The sequence below is a fragment of the Hordeum vulgare genome, chromosome 7H (assembly GCF_904849725.1).
Source record: "Hordeum vulgare subsp. vulgare chromosome 7H, MorexV3_pseudomolecules_assembly, whole genome shotgun sequence".
NCBI lineage: Eukaryota > Viridiplantae > Streptophyta > Magnoliopsida > Poales > Poaceae > Hordeum > Hordeum vulgare.
The window spans coordinates 14412015-14426763 of NC_058524.1; the positions used below are offsets into that span (position 1 = coordinate 14412015).

General features: G+C 43.1%; 1 non-coding gene and 1 pseudogene across 1 annotated transcript; one reads left to right on the top strand and one right to left on the bottom strand.

Moving 5' to 3' along the window:
- The first annotated feature begins 563 nt into the window (after positions 1-563).
- Positions 564-5823, top strand: LOC123409403 (annotated as a pseudogene).
- A 7642-nt stretch (positions 5824-13465) lies between these two features.
- TRNAS-GCU lies at positions 13466-13547 on the bottom strand. The gene has a single exon. It is a non-coding gene; the product is annotated as a tRNA-Ser (tRNA).
- Positions 13548-14749: the final 1202 nt, after the last annotated feature.

The following is a 14749-nucleotide window of genomic DNA, read 5'->3' on the forward strand; positions in this document are numbered from 1 at the left end:
ATCGCGTCGTCGATGTGGGAGAAGAGCAGAAGCACTTTATTCCAAGGACGCGGCGCCGTCCTCACCACCAAAATGACGCCCCCATGGACAAACATGGCGAGTCCTTTCAACCAGCAGGAGCAGAATCACCGGGGTCCCCACCCCCATCCGTCGCCAGAGAGGCAGTCGGAGGAGGCAAGGACCCGCAGCCTCGGCAATGGAGAAAGGGGCAGAAACGTCGCTACAAATCGCCTGGAACCGTCCACACTACTAGGAAAAGGACTATAGATGATATAGACACTAATGGCGCACCAGACAAGCAGTGCGCCACTATTATATAGCAGTGGTGCACCATGTGCAGGTGTGCCATTAGTGTGATGGACACTAATGACGCACCACACACTTGGTGTGCCACTATTATTTTTTTTTTACAAAACTACTAATGGCGCACCATCAGCTGGTGCGCCATTAGTAACAAGGGTTACTAATGGCGCATCTGTAGATGGTGCGCCACTACTATATTTTTATTTTGCAAAACTATTAATGACGCGCCACCAGCATTAGTAGTTTTGGAAAAAAAAATCTCCCGACCACCCACGACCCCAAACCTAGCAAGCCCTCTCTCGTCCTCATCCTATCCTCCTGCGCCCCACCGCATCGCAATCGCCGCCGCGCCATGGCCTCCCCCGGCCCGAACCACCACCGCGCCAGGGTCTCTATGCTCCTCTCCTCCTCCTCCTCGGCCAACTCCTCGGCGCGCAGGGTCTCCTCCTCGCCCGACCTCGCCAACGACCACCAGCCGAACGCGCAGCAGCAGCAGCAGGCCGACGATCCGGTCGCGCAGGTCGACTAGTTCCTCTCGTCCTCATCTTCTCCTATGCTCCTCCATCGGTCGGCCGGCCAGGGAGATGGACGGCGACTACGTCTCCGGCCTGCTCGCGGGCACCGCGGGGCTCGACTTCCGCGTGCCGGGCCTCGACGCCGGCTTCTTCGAGACGCTCTGCGGCGCTGGCGGCGCGGGCGCCGCCGGGCTCGCCGCCATGTTCGGGGACCGGGCGGCCGGGATGCACGGCTTCGGAAACGGCGGCCAGTTCGGGCCCGCGGAGGGGGGCGGCGGCGAGCTCGCCGCCGCGTCCCGGGAGGGCTCCTCCGTCTCCGACCCGGCGTGGGCGTACGACGCGAATGCCAAGAAGCGGAAGGCGCCCGCCGCGGGCGCCGCCAAGGGCAAAGTGGCCGCGGCCACCTTCGCCAAGGTGTGGTCCGTTTCCATGGAGTTTTTTTTCTTTCGGTTGTTGAGGAAATTCTGCCTTGCATTAGCTTGCTGGTTGGTTAAGGTTCTACCTGAAGGTGACGCCGGAATTTGGTTTGCAGATGGGGGAGGCGACGGGCCGGACTCGAAGAAATGCAAAATTGAGGACGAGATGGTGAGTTCCAAGGTGGAGTAAGAGGCGGCCACGGCCAGCGACGGGTCGGCCGGCGGGGAGAGGGGCCGGAAGCAGGCCAAGGGCAAGGGCTCCAAGTCCAAGCAGCCGGCGGCGGACGAGCCGCCCAGGGACTACGTCCACGTCCACGCCAGGAGAGGCCAGGCCACCGACAGCCACAGCCTTGCTGAGAGGGTAATACTTCTACTGAAATTTTACTCTCAAGCGTCTCTTTTAGCTGTCTGAATGAAAAGTTGTCAGTACAATTTTTTACTCGCTGTCCTCAATTGTGGGTTCATACAACAGGTTAGAAGAGAAAAGATCACCCTGAAGATGAAGATGCTCCAGGACCTGGTGCCAGGATGTAACAAGGTATCAAAATATTCTAGCCAGAACGACAACATTTCTATGTGCAAGTGGCAGCCGTCACCATCTCTATAGTCTGTCTAATTCGAAGAAATTCCCATTTGTAGGTGATTGGCAAAGCCCTCGAGAAGCCCCGCGAGCGCCTCTCAGGTACCTACCATCCCACCAGCCTCGTTTCTGTGTTCCTCTTCCTCTTCTTACTAGATACGCCGGTCTGCTCCCTAGTTTTAGGCCACCAGTCGCTACCTAGCTATCTAGCTATCTCCCAGGTAGAATTTCAGCTACTTCGTGCAGGACGACGAATTTGGAAAGCGTGTGCGGTAGGTAAGGTCATAGCTAGCTCTGTCGTTTGCTGCTCCGCTCTGGTCTGCCGAGATGCGCCGCATGTTCCTCCTGGATGCCTGTGCTCCGCTCTGGTCTGTGTTTGGTCATTACCTGGGAGAATATGTATCGGAGCCTCGCAACTTACTAACGCTTGGGAGCCTGTTTTGCGAACATTACTTGGCCGTACAAGTCAAACTACGTATTGGCAAATGGCATGCCAATTTTGTGCAAGCTTTTCGGCCGGAAAAAACTGTAAGACGCATGTTAAAACTAGTGGTTACTGGTTAACGCGTCATCTGATTGTGGGTTGATAATTATCATTGTGTCGGCTATTAATAATAATAACTCAAAAACGGTCTGAGTTTCTTCATCAGCAACCTCTTCGTGCTGACTCGTAATTCCCCCTTCTGTACCAATTGTGTTGCACCGTATATCTGCATGTTGTCTTGCTACTATGTGATTTGATTCCTAGCTATAAGCTCGAACTTGAGCAATGCTTGGATGGTTTAATCTCATTGCAGTGCTACGGATGGAGCAAGACATTCTCAAGTTCCTCCGTGAACCTGGGCAGACGCAGTTCGAGTTCCAGGGCCTTCGGACTTCGTACCTGCGTCTTGCTGCGCACCGTCTGGCACAGCATTATTTCCTGATATCGATCGCCCTGTCGGATAACAGCTTGCTTGATGGGACCAGTTCTCGGATCATCCTTCGTAAGACGTCTGCTGAATGCCGATTGCCTGCTGTCCGCCTAGCTGACATTCCAGTTAATTTGCCTCAAGAAGAGACCAGCGTTGTGGCCACCAAAGTAGCTATTAAGCAAAGGCCTCAGAAGAATCACCACGGGGGCGCAGGCGCAGGTGCTAACTCTTCCAGAGGCAACCTTCAGAAAAGCGTTGAGGAGAGGAAAGAGGAATACAACAGGGCACGTGCTCGCATATTTAACAACAGCAGTGGTAGCAGTAGTCCGGTTGATGGAAGACCAGCTGATGAAGTTGTTTTGCCCAACACCCTACATAGGTCCACTTCCTTGGAGTTGAACCCAAACACCAGGTACGGTGAATTGGCTGAAGCTCCCCTTGAAAGGAGTTTGACTAGCACTGCATCTAGCAGCAGATCAAATAATAGAAGCAGGATTGACAAGGAGCCTCCAGTCAATAGAGGCAGGCAAGGCAATAGGGTGGCGATATTTTGAGACCGTGACTCTAATCGCAAGGATCCTGATTATGACAGAAGCTATGACAGGTTTGTTCTACATAACATGGCTTCTGTTTGTTGCTATCTAATCTGGGGTTTCCTGTGTCGTAATAAAGAGTACCTGATTTGTACCGTGCCTACATTCAATTGATCTGTCTCTGCTGTTTCAATTTTCCTGATGACACTTCTCGTCGTAAACTACCAAAGCATGTGGCTAAGTTATATTGATCTGTCTTGATTGGTGATGATTAGAGAAAATGCATGTGAAACATGTAGATAATAGGCTGTCATGTCAGAATTTTTAAAACATATATATAGAGAGAGAAGGGGGGGGGGGTGTGTGTGTTCAGTTGTGAGAAATCACATCAAAACATTTCATGTGTATTTTGATGAAAGATGAAATGTAATCTTACTGTTTCAGACACCTGTTAATCTTACTCTACAGAAGTGCATATACATAGCCAAGATTCTTAGCCTTTTTAATCATATTCTCATTTTCATTACAAGGACATACATATCCTTTTTTGACTGAATTTTATGACAAGTTTCCTCACTGTTGAATGGCCATTTCAGGTATATGCAAAGATTTGATCCTGGATTTGGTTTTAATGGAGGCGCGTACACCATTCAACCTTTGTATGCTCCTGTTGTTACCTACAACACTGAGTTCCCCCAGCTTGGGTCGCCACAAATGTCTCATGTTCCTGTTGAACAGCAGCAGCCTCATCCAATGGCTCAGCACATGCCTGGGCCCTGGTCGCCGGCTCAATCACCTAATGCATTTGGCTACAGGCCTTCAGATGGTGTTATGCCACCCTACAGTCCTGGTCAAGCTGGTGCTCCTGTCAGGTCGTCTGTTTTCATGCATGCTTCCCAGCAATATGCTATGCCTTCATGCCTAGGAGTCACGTTTGTACATCCACAGGATTCTATGCAACCATTTGCACAGGTCCGTGTTTTCTCCTACCAGTCGTGTACTGAACTGATTTCCTGGAGTAATCTTTTGATAGAGGTGGATTGTACAAATTAATACTACCACACCGATGTTCTGTACGTTCCATTGGTTCCTACTAACCATGATATATTATTGTTATACTATTCCTGCCTATGACTGTTTTACTTCTTTTTATATTTTTTGGCATACAATTCTCTTCAAGTAAGCCAACTTTTGTTTTTGCTCCCAATGTTCAGTGATAGATATTTTTTAACCATTTTAGTTTTATGTTTGGAGATGTAAAAATGTTAGCTAGCCGGTATACACTATGCGGTCGTATCTATGAGGGTGGAAAGTGGGAAATGTGTGCATGAAACTTCTTATAAATTTGGGTCATAAATTGCAAGATGCACTTGATACTATCCTTGACATGGAAAAAGATGAGTTGGCTCCTGAGATAGAAGAGGAAGAAGTAAGACAGTACCGACTCTGAGAATCAAGCTAATTTTGTTATGTTCTCACTGCTCACAATCTTTCCCATATATTGTGGATTCACTTGCCAATACAGGAAGGTGAGATAGAGTATGTTGAAGGTGATGATATCGAGATGGGTGACATGGATGATATGCAAGATTTTGAAGGCTTTGGTGATGAAGATGGTAAACATTTCCCTTGTTTCTACTGATTTTACTTTTGCATGTTATAGAGTGCTCTGATTTGCGAAGATACTTCTCATTTTTCTGTGTTTATTAGATAATGTAAAGAAACTTTACATTTTCTGAATTATGGGCCTTGAAATTCCATTCTGACTTGTTTAATTAAGTATGCGGTGTAGAAATATTTATTTGGACAAAATGGTTATTTGGCATAGTAGTGCCAACTGCAAATCTGGCCTCCATACAAAATACAAAATGATTGCAGATGATGGAGATGAATATGATATGGAAGAGCCAGTAAGAAAGAAACCCAAGCGATCAGACTCTGATTCAAGTTCAAAGATTGGGCGGAAATCTAGGAAGGTTATCACCGAGGTAAATCGATTGTTCTTAGTATGATTTTTTTGACATGAGTATGAATATTCTTGATGTCATCATACACCATGTCGCCTATAAACATTGATAAAATCGAACACATCTTACTGTCTTGTCAGTTGTCACGTACGATTTGCTGTCCAACACATAAAGTAGTAGTGGCCTAGGGGATCAGTAATTATGCTTTTCTCTTTATGAAAGCTCTTTGGATGATTTCTTTATTGTAGAGGTTCTCCCAAAATATGCATTTGTTTCACAATGTTAGTTTTTCTTTCAAAGTGATTTCATTCGTGCCGTACGCTAATTTGAACTAGCACAAATTCCTGCTGGAGCATAATTTGTTCCTCACCTTTCCGCAATAGGTGGAAGAAGACGAGGACAGGGGTAGCAGGCAAAGGACGCGAATGTGATTCTCCAGGCACGGCTTCAGTAACATGCTTGGTGTCGATGATGTTATAGTTTAGATAATTTTGCCTGTTTCTCATGATGACCGTAGCTCTCTTCTATGTGATGGTAGTTTAGATGATCGATATCGACTTGTAATGTGAAGACAAACTCGCTACTCGCGGTCTCGAGACTTGTAATGTTCTAACTTTGTTCGGTATTTTAAATTCGGAGACTAGTATGATGAATTGTATTCGGAGACTAATCTTCTATTGTATTCGATAAATCTGTTGTTTATATGTTGTGCTCTCTATATTTTGTGCAGTAATATGTTTTATAATCTGTGCAAATATCAGAAAAAAAAGAAAAAAAAATAATACCTAATATTCATACTAGTGGCGCACCCCTCGGCACTTTAGTGACGCACTGCAAAAGCACACTAGTGGCGCATCGTCAACTAGTGCGCCATTAGTAAGCCAGAGCACATGGCTAAATATGGCCCCTGGGAGGAATACTAATGGCGCACCATGAGCTATACTACCAGATACTAATGGCGCACTGCCTGGTGCGCCATTACTATACCAGATACTTCATTAGAATTTTTTACTAATGGTTGGTGCGCCATTAGTAGCCAAAACAGGTGCGCCACTAGCAGGCCTTTTTCTAGTAGTGCCAGGAGCGAAGCCAAATCAATATCCAATCTTGTTCCTCTCTTCTACCTCTAACCCCATCTATGTCGATATCGACATCTGCCGCACACGTCTCTTTGCCAACGCGTTCGATCCATGCTGTCGTGCCCCTCTTCTCGATGCACCATCGTCCCACAACGCATGGCCTTGTCATCATGTTGCCGAAATATGTATTTATAAATGGGCTTTTTTTTTGTTATTGGGCCGAAATTTTGTTATTTTTGTACAACTTACAAATTTCATTTTTTTCAAAAGAAAATTTCACTGATTTGTAATGAATACATAGAATTTTCCATATATTTTTTTTAAAACTTTAAATATATTTTTTGTTTTTTTATAAAAAGGCATCAAGGTGCCCGAGCACACAAACTTCGCTCTCGCCCTGCTGCTCCTTCTCACGCAGCATGTGTGCCCCTTCGCACAGTTGGCACGACCAGGTCCGAACAACGTAGCAATTGTTCCAACCATATACGCCTACGAACCCTAAAACCAGGGTCGGGCCCACAGTGGTGCCATCTCTGCAGCCCGCACAGGGCCCATGATTCTAGAGGGCCCCAAAAAAATTAAATAGGCCTAATATTAAAAAAAAAACTAAACACTGCTGTCTACTGGGTTGATGGGCAGTCCTTCGACTGGACTTGGGCCGAAGCAGCGATCGACGAGGGGCCAGGCGTCGACCGCTCGAGCGACGAGGGCGAGGGCGAGGCCATCGAGGGCGCTGCGCTGTCTCCGGAATTTCGGATCTTACGACGAGAATCAGAGTCGGTCATGGCTACACGAAACAGGGACGAAGCTGAACGTCGCCGCCTCCTCTCCTCTCGTTGCTACAGGCCTCCTCTCGTTAACCTGAAGTTTGCTGGAGAATAGGTATAATACTTGATCTATTCATTTGCTGGAACCCGGAGAACGTCAACACCAAAACAGGAAGTCAGGAACCGTTCCTGCCGCTGCAGCCGAGGCGCCGACCCACGGTTAATTCAAAAATTGGATTCGTGCAATCTTGCCGCTCCAGCCTCCAGCAACAGGTGCTTAGTACTTCCTCCGTTCCTAAATATAAGTCTTTTAAGAGGTTTCGCTAGGAGACTATATACGGATGTATATAGACATATTTTAAAGTATAGATTCATCCATTTTGTTCCGCATGTGGTCTTCTAGTGAAATTTCTTAAAAGACTTATATTTAGGAACGGAGGGAGTAGTTAGCAATTTCTTTTTTTACTAACTTCGTCTTACTTCTAATTTCTAATTATAACTATTAAAAGGGATCGTTTACTTCGTTAGAGGTTGATTTTTATCTTCTTGATTAGAGATTACAGTGTATCTATTTTATCGGACATGACCTAAAACTAGGTAAGTTAGACGGTTCATCCAATAACCAAGCATTAACATATAATCTTAAAATTGATATATGCTACTATATAATTTCAAGTTTATTTAATTCATCTTTCTTATCTTGTGTTTCAGTACTGCAGATTTGAATCTTCATGGAAAATCATGAGTCTCATGCGTACTACTATGACATAACAAAGACTCCATGATTTGATCACAATAACACTTAAGAGTGAAGTGTTAGAAAAGATTGATTATGAGAATATCATTGAAGATTTTATTTCAAAAAATACTAAAAGTACGAGGATGTTCAAATAAATAGCAACCGGAGTTGGATATGTATGACTTTTTTATATGTCCAATTATTATGTAAGATATTACATTACATAAATTATATTTTTTTCTGCGATATATATGCATTATAATTGCTCGTTAGTTTTTTCATAGATAAGGCCTTAATTTTTATTTTGGCACAGGGCCCCGGATTTTTCCGGCCCGGCCCTGCCTAAAACCTATTACTAGAAAACAAATTGGGAGGACAATGAACAAGAATCACAAAGCCCTGTGGAACGGACACTGAGGCCGCCTTCCACCATATAACTTCGCTCTGATGCCCACACTCACTACTTAATACTAGATCGGGATCGTGCCACGGTGCCGGTTCCAACAACATGGTCAAAGAAGTAAAGATCACATGCTATGATGCCTTATATTAGTAGAAATGATAGAAAATGCAGCTTGCCGCACCCCATCTGATCCAATTGTATTCAGCCCATAATACTTGCATATAGTATATACACTCCTGCTCATGCGATAATACCTAATATACTAGTATATATATTTGAAGTACACCGAAATCAAAAGCATCCGTAAAGCAGAATTAAGAAGACAGTTGATAGCAACTATAACCACACGCAATGAATATATACTTATACATTCATTGATAACATGTTTCAGGATGGACACACACATATAGGGCAAGATTCAATACAACTATCAATCCACTAACAGGAAATAATGTTCATCTAAAGTCCTGTTTGGAACTGCTATGCTCCTTAAAATTCAGCTTTGCTTCACAAAAACAAGCCAAACGGGATAGCTCCGCGATATGCTGCTCCACAAAAAAACTAGAATCTAGTGTACAACTTCAAATTTTTTATGAAGCTCCTAAGAGGGTGTTTCAAAAAACTCTAGAAGTTGGAGTTGGGGGGAAATTACCAACAACTGCCACCAGTAAGTGGATACCCCTTCATTTCTTTCCCCTCGACCAATCAAATAGATTTTTTCCACCAAAATTTCTATTCCTGAAGCTGGAGCTAGATGGAAGCCAAACATTCTGTTGATGATGCTATAGCTTCTGTATGAATCTGCTCCAAAGTGAATTTAATGAAGTGAAGCTGATTTTGGTGAATTGAAGCAGTCCCAAACAGGGCCTAAGGTTGTCTGAATTTCAGTTTCACGCGAATACATATTAACTAAAAGACTACCACTATTTGCACCAGAAGGCATCGTAAATGGTCCTCGAATGTGTTCAGCATGACGAGCCCTACAGCGAAGGAAGAAGGGGATCATGCTGTCAAAGAGTGGGTAGCGTAGAAGTTTCACATGAATATAGGCTAACTAAAAGACTTCCACTGTTTGCACCAGAAGGGAACCTATGGATCTTCTCCTTATGATCTTGAAATTATGTTGAACCTATGAATCTTCTCCTTATGATCTTGAAATTACTGATACAAATTCATGAGCCTACAGAAGGCAGCACTGCAAAAGAAAGTACTGCATAATTCAATACAAATTCATGACATAAGCTCAAATAGTAGTACACTTCTGATTCACCATTACACCCATTACAAATTCTAGTACTGGATAATTCTAATACTGGATAATTCTACTATTGGATAATGCAATACAAATTCAACCATTAATCCATTACAACATTGCACTTCTCATTACATACTTATAATTCATCGGAACTTGCGATCTGGGCTCAGGCGAATATCTTAGGGGTAGTAGCGAATTAGGGATCGTGGAAAAGAACCAGATATGCAAAGTCGTGATGGAAAGAAAACAAAATTGGCAACTGCCCAGGCAGTAGTAGACGGGATTCTCGGAATGAATTGTGGGCTACCTAAGTACTTAACGTAGCTTTGCATCGACAAAATCAAGGGTACTCCTATACGGCGCTGCGGGCGTCGGTTCCTGCTCCTAGCGCCCATACTGGGCCGGCCCAATAACAGTTTACTGTAATAGAAAAGGGAAAAATAAAATAAAAGACCATAAAATTTAAAAATGGTATTTTGGAAAAGTTCGTACAATTTTTATAAAGGCGATCGAATTAAAAAAAAGTTCACTGTTTTTTAAAAAAATTCAATATTTTTTAAAAAGTTCATCGAATTCAAAAATAGTTCATCATTTTTAAAAAAATTCATCGAATTTTAAAAAAATTCACCGATTTTGAAAAAAACTTCATCAAATTTTATAAAAGTTCATAAAATTTGAAATAGTTCACAGATTTTGGGGCAAAATCACCGATGTTGAAAAAAAGTTCATCGAACTTGATAAAAGTTCATCACTTTTTAAAAAAGTTCACTGAATTTGAAAAAAAGTTCGCACATTTTGAAAAATAGTTCGTCGATTTTTAGAAAAAAGCATTGAATTTTATAAAAAACAAATCATCAAAGTTGAAAAAAATCATCAATTTTGAAAAAAGTTCATCATAATTTATCAAAAAAATAGTTTGTCATAACTAAAAAAAGTTCGTGCAATTAAAACGAAAACGAAAAAGTGAAAAAAAATAAAAAAAGGAAAAGACCTAGGATGAAATAAGAAAGAGGGGAAGAAGCGTAACCTGACCAGCTATGGCAAAACGGTGGAGTGGTTACTCGTTCACACTGCGGACCTATAGGAGAAATGGGCCGAGCCCAGCTAACGTGCTGCAGGTGCCGGCTAGCAAATTTCCCTATAAACCAACGCGTGTGACGCTAAATAGAATTCGCCCAAAGTCAAGGCTGCTAGCAATGTTACCGCGGTGTTGTGTACGGGACAGGGTCATGGTCTAATAGGGCATACCATCTAGCGCGCCCCCCTGGATTTTGGGGGCCCGGAGCCCCCCCCCCTAGGGTCGGCATTGCTCCCAAATCAATATCAAATCTTTTTTTAATAATCTCATATATTTTATTACATAAAAATATTGCATAGAGTACATATGTGGTCAACGCTTGAGACATACATAGAAGTCTTACATCCAAGGAGAACATCCATCATACCAAGTTCTAAGGGAGCACCTTCGCATACAAGTATGCTTTTCGAGCCGATTAACCGGACCGCCGCAAGCGACGAGACCGAGGATTTGTGGCACGTCGGCCGGGGTTCGTCCCCATGTCCATTAGAGCTCTCCGTCATCAACTTCATATAACACGATTGAAGAAGCGAAACGTCACCATCTACCGCCATCCACGCATCCCACTGCAAGACCCCAAACACAACTACACAGGCCGAGTTCGCGACCGTCGAAAAGGACACCGAGCACCAACCAACAACACTTGCACTCGCTAGAACCGAAGACCACCGAGAAGACCTGGCTACCTGCTCCTCGACGCCGCCAGTGAATGCGTCTTCGATGTGGTAGAAGAGCAGAAGCACTTTTTGACAAGGACGCGGCGCCGTCGTCACCACCAAAACGACACCCCATGGACAAACATGGCCAACCCTCTCAACCAGCGGGACCAGAATCGCCGGGGTCCCCACCCCCATCCGTCGCCGGAGAGGCAGTCGGAGGAGGCGAGGACCCGCAGCCTCGGCAATGAAGAAAGGGGTAGAAACATCGCTGCAAATCGTCCGGAACCGTCTAGGAGCGAAGCCAGATCAATATACAATCTTGTTCCTCCCTTCTATCTCTAACCCCATCTCTGTCGAGATCGAGATCGACCGCACATGTCTCTTTGCGAGCGTGTTCGATCCATGTCGTGCCCCTCTTCTCGATGCACCCTCGTCCCACAACGCAAGGCTTTGTCATCATGTTGCCAACGAGGGCACACCCTCATCGTTTCGATGGACATCTTTGCCCCCTCCCGGCCCAGGTAGCCATCTTTTCCAGATTATGCTCCTAACAGTGTCGTTAACGATCTAGGCATCTGTGTAGGCCTTCGTCAAGGATGCAACATGTGGCTGGGAGATTCACCAACGGTGGGATCTCTGCAGAAATTGAGTTGATGTAAACATACAAAAGCAACAATTAGAGTAGGCAATATCTATTTGTAGATTACAAACTTCTGGACCCAGATATCAGTGGCAAGAATGCCATTTTGCATCTTAATTTCTTTGTGCTTCCAATACGTTTTATTTATACAATGGTAGCAAACTATTTTTGCTTCAAACATCTGTGTTTCCTATGGCGGAATTCCAATCTATTGCCATGCTTCAAAGTTATTGCTGCATCAACCATCCTTCGTATGTATGGTTGGGATTTCTATGTATTGCCATGCTACTCGGTGTACGTATTGTTTCTTCATAGTATTAGCATATATACTTCCTCAGTGTCTTATGTACATACACTTCTTCCATGCAACAGAACTTCAGCGTCTTGCCATACACTTCATTGTTTCGGAGCATCCATCCTTTTTTATGTACAGATAGAATTGCAATTGTGCTTCTTGATTTAATATATGTGTTTCCAGTGTGTGTAGATTTTAATTTTATATTTAAAAAACATGATTCATTATACTTCTCATCACTTGTATAATTTACTTTTCTTCTTTTTGAAAGAAAGGGGCTCCCCCTGCTCCATTTTATTAATGAAGCATACCGCCAACGATATCCAACTTACATACCCAGCCAGAAAAGTAAGATCGACCTAAAAACAGGTCCAGATAAAACATAAACCTCCAAAGTATTAACAGCTAAGACTATAATTTACTTTTCTTTGCATCGCCACTTCAGGTTTTATAATTAGCCTTTTCATTCTAGTACTGATGTGTATATATTCAACTGTTAATCCACATATATTTGTATCTAATTTCATATATCTCCTCGGGCTGTCTTTCCATCACCGCTTGTACCCTACCGTCTCATGCTTAAGATAATTATGACGAATCTATTTGCTACTGTATGTAATTTCATATGTGTGCTTTCATCTTAGTACTTATTATTGCTTCCAAATACTAAATTCAGTGCTTCGGTGATACTTTTTTTTCCACACTATTTTGCCAAACATACCTAGCTTATATGCTTCCATTCAAGTTTTTATTTGCTTCAGTTGGAATGATGTTTTGCTTCAAGTGATTTGGACCGAAGCAATGTTTGAAGCACCGCCACACTGACGAATTAATTCGTAAAGCTGGTGTAAGCAACCGATATGCAACTCCTAGTGTGTCCCAGAGGCCAAGATAATGCTTGCCTTGAGGAGGTGCGCCAAAAGCCAACTTGATGGCCGCATTGTCACATCCGATACAGAAGGAAGTTGGGAAACTAGTGGAAGCAATATCCAATTTGTAAGGAATGATTTGGTGTAACTTCTTTGTCATCGAAGCCGATTTGCTTGTCCAGTAAACCATGGAAGCAAAATTGTTTGTTAATGGAAACAACAAACTGAGCACATTTGTATTTCTTGGAAGCACATCCCTCATGTATTTGAGGCAACTGTACTCATGATAATGATTATTTCTATGGAAATTTCTTCTTAATTATATTCAGAAACAACATCCGCAAAAAATGGGGATTTCAAGTCATTCTAGGAAGCAGTTTAAGGGAACAAATCGCTGATTGTGGACATAGACATTATATTATTACGCAGCAATAAGAAGTAAAAAAGAAAATGCGACGCCTGAGAGATTCGAACTCTCGCGGGGAAACCCCATGTACTTAGCAGGCACACGCCTTAACCACTCGGCCAAAGCGTCGGATGTGGAAACAAAATTTCCCATCCTTTATTTGATAATAGCACTGACAAAAGCGACGCGCAGCGAAAAAGTCTATATATATACTATAGACCATTAGGAATGACGAAGTGCGACCTTCTGTTCCGCACGATGGATGGACGTGGTGCGAGCTCGCCATGCATCCGGAGAGAGGGCGCTTGAAGTGGCATAAATATATGCTAGCTGCACCGCACGTATAAATATGGCACGCACCCTTTGCTAGCTCCATGTAGTAGCAAAAGCCAAAAGGGTGGGGTGGTAGTTACTCCTTGCCAGGGCCGGTCCTGACCTTTTGAGGGCCTGGGCGAAACTAAAACTGAGACCCTCTAAAACTGAGACCCTCTAACATAATCAACAAAATAATGGGCTATAAATAAAGCACCCGACGATGCTTGAACTACAACGGCAGGAGTACATTATTCTAGGAATATTCTTAAAACAATTTGCATCCGAAATGCATAGTTGGGTTCACATTTTGACTTCTTGAAATGGCTGTATGGTAAGACTATTTACTACAAATAGGAATATCTGAGAAATTCGATAGGTGAGGCAAATTCATACGAGTGATGTGGAAAATATTCCTTCGTATGTTCACAAATTAAATAACTTCATATCTTTAAATTTTAAATCAACGGTGCAAATCAAGTTACTCTCACCTAGCGGGTTGTGCATAATTAAGAGTTAATTATCCGTGCCGGCATTGCTCAGTTCATATCTATCCCTACTAATAAATCATCTATTGCTTCTGCGGTACGTCATTAAAATTGCCTTCAAAATTGTCTAATATTACCTATCAATGCCACCTATAAGTTATAAAAAACGTTTTGCAGGGAATCCTCGCATGGACCGGATCAAGCATAGGGACCAACTATAATACGCTCTGCTCGCTGGAAAATAAAAAACACGCCCATTTGGGCCAGCCCATGTGCGGGGGCCTGTTTTTTTAGTTTTTTCATTATTATTTATCTGTTCCTTTTTATTTTTTCTAATTCAAATAAACAAAAAATTAGAAATTCAAAAATTATATTTACATAAATGTTTGATAAAACATTAAATGTTTGATAAAGCATAAAATGTTTACGAATTCAAAAATTGTTCAGGATTTTTGTAAAAATGTTTGCATATTAAAAACATCGAATTTTGGAGAAAACATTCATGAATAAAAAAAGTCCATCATTTTGAAC